We start from the raw sequence: 2834 nt of genomic DNA on the forward strand, positions 1-2834 counted from the left end.
GAAAAATATATCTAGCTTCAATGGATCCTTGGATGGCTTGAAAGTTCTTGAAGCAAAATCATGACACGAAAACAAGTTCAAGTAAGATTTCCACTCGAAATAAGATTGTTAAAGTTATAGAAATTGAATCAAAGTTTGAATATGAGTATTAACTTATATTATAAAGATAACCTACTATAAATAACAAAGGTTTCTTGATCTTAGATGATTACTTGGAATGGATTAGAAAGCTTGGAAGTAAACTAGTAAACTTGAAAGGATTTTTGAAGTGTTCTTGAAGTGTTCTACCTATGATGATTATAGCTTGATTCTTGAAGTAATTTTTAATGAATATGATGATTAGTTTACTGTAAAAATTCGTTCATAAGTGTGTGTAGGTGTTGAGATAGAGTTAGAAAGAGAATTGGAAGTGAAATGGATTGATTGGTGAGTGGTGAATGATGAGTGGTGAGTGGGGTTAAAAGGAGTTCTAGTTAGTTGACTAGTTCATGATAGAAGTTAAATTTGATTAGTCATGTATGAAATAATCAATAGTGGAATCCCATGCTAGTTCCTATTGGTATATACTCATAGTAAGTACGTCTAGAAGCTGTGTATAATACAGATACGAATACTGAATGACTACGAGTAGAATTGTTGATGAAAATGAATAAGGATGTAATTGTAAGCATTTTTGTTAAGTAGAAGTACTTTGATAAGTGTCTTGAAGTCTTTTAAAAGTGTATGAATATATATTAAAACACTACATGTATATACATTTTAAATGAGTCGTTAAGTCATCGTTAGTCGTTACATGTAAGTGTTGTTTTGAAACCTTTAGGTTAACGATCTTGTTAAATGTTGTTAACCCATTATTTATTATATCAAAAGAGATGTTAAATTATTATATTATTATGATATTATGATATATTAGTATATCTTAGTATGATATATATACAGTTAAATATTGTTACAACGATAATCGTTACACATATGTCTCGTTTCGAAATCATTAAGTTAGTAGTCTTGATTTTACATATATAGTTCATTGTTAATACACTTAATGACATGTTTACATATCATTTAACATGATTAACATAGTGTATCAATATCTTAATATGATTCATATGTATTTAGTAAGACGTTGTTATAACGATAATCGTTATATATATCGATTTCGAGTTTCTTAACTCAATAGCCTCATTTTTATGTATATAACTCATTGTTAAAATACCTAATGAGATACTTACTTAACATAATATCATGTTAACTATATATATAACCATATATATGTCATCATATAGTTTTTACAAGTTTTAACGTTTGTGAATCATCGGTCAACTTGGGTGGTCAATTGTCTATATAAAACCTATTTCAATTAATCAAGTCTTAACAAGTTTGATTGCTTAACATGTTGGAAACACTTAATCATGTAAATATCAACTTCATTTAATATATATAAACATAGAAAAGTTCGGGTCACTACAAATTAAACGGTTACATATATCCCATTTAACAATATCACAAGTTTAATGTTTACAAAAGGCACGAGGGCCATTAATCAAATGTAATACAAGTTCGACCCACTTAAAATGATAGTTTTAATCCAAACTACACCCAAGCATGGTTTGGGGCTAAACTACCCAAAACGCTAGGTCGACTTTAAAAGCTTCAACAGAATCCAACATAGGGAACTAGTATCCCATAACCCCCTTTCCCTTGTCCGCACCTGCATCTAAAAAGATAAACAACGAGAGGGGTAAGCTAACGCTTAGTGAGTGCGATAATTATACATATGCATATATAATCTATCTACTTGCATTCACTTACGCAAAACCGCATACAAGCTAGCAATTCAACAACCATGCCAACGACAAGCATAAACTACTCCGCAATATACAATAAGCTAGCAACATCAACATCATATAGTTCACAATTTAATATGCTAATCACATAATTCACACAATCGTGGTTAACCAATCGTACAAAGGAATGGTACTCGAATTTCCCATCGGTATTCATAACAATCGTTAGTGTACAACAACATATAACACTAACCCTTGGACAACACATATCAGCTCAATAAACCGTTAGTGTACAACAACATATACCACCAACTCGGACAACACATATCCATTCATATAAACCATTAGTGTACAACGACATATATCACTAACTCAGACAACACATATCCATTCATACAAATACATACATTATATACATACATGTATACTTATTCCACTCACCTTAACACCAAGATGATGATTATGCACTTCCAAAAGCTTCAAGGAATAGTACCTAATACATTAAGTACACTTTCAATACACATACTAGTTGGACTAGACACCAACATTTAGCACTTGAGCATTTAATGACCTAATGCATTAAATGACTCACATCCACCAAAACCGTCCATTAATGGTCATGACTCATCATAAATCACTAAAAGCTAGTGATTTGGGTCTACTAACACCAACTAACACAATTTATGGGTATTTCATACCCATCTCATCCAACTAGGTCAACAATCACCCATTTGACCTATTTTAATACCTAGACTTACAAGTTTTGGTCAAACTTAACCCATTAACAACCTTTCATCATTTCTCAAGTGTATAAGTGACAAACAACACAATTAAAACTTTAAAAATCTCAATTTACATGACCAAACCCTAGATTAACTCCATTTGGGTTTCCTTACATCAAATTAACCCAAATTTACCCATTAAGTCCCCAAATGTGTATTGCAAGTCTTAAATGGCCAAACCCTAGTCATAAATTACCAACACTATCCACTCGTAGCTAAGAACAGGGAGAACAACTTTACTCCTTGCTCCAAGGATTGATTCACAAAT

The sequence above is a fragment of the Rutidosis leptorrhynchoides genome, chromosome 9 (genome assembly GCF_046630445.1).
Source record: "Rutidosis leptorrhynchoides isolate AG116_Rl617_1_P2 chromosome 9, CSIRO_AGI_Rlap_v1, whole genome shotgun sequence".
NCBI classification, from domain to species: Eukaryota; Viridiplantae; Streptophyta; class Magnoliopsida; order Asterales; family Asteraceae; genus Rutidosis; species Rutidosis leptorrhynchoides.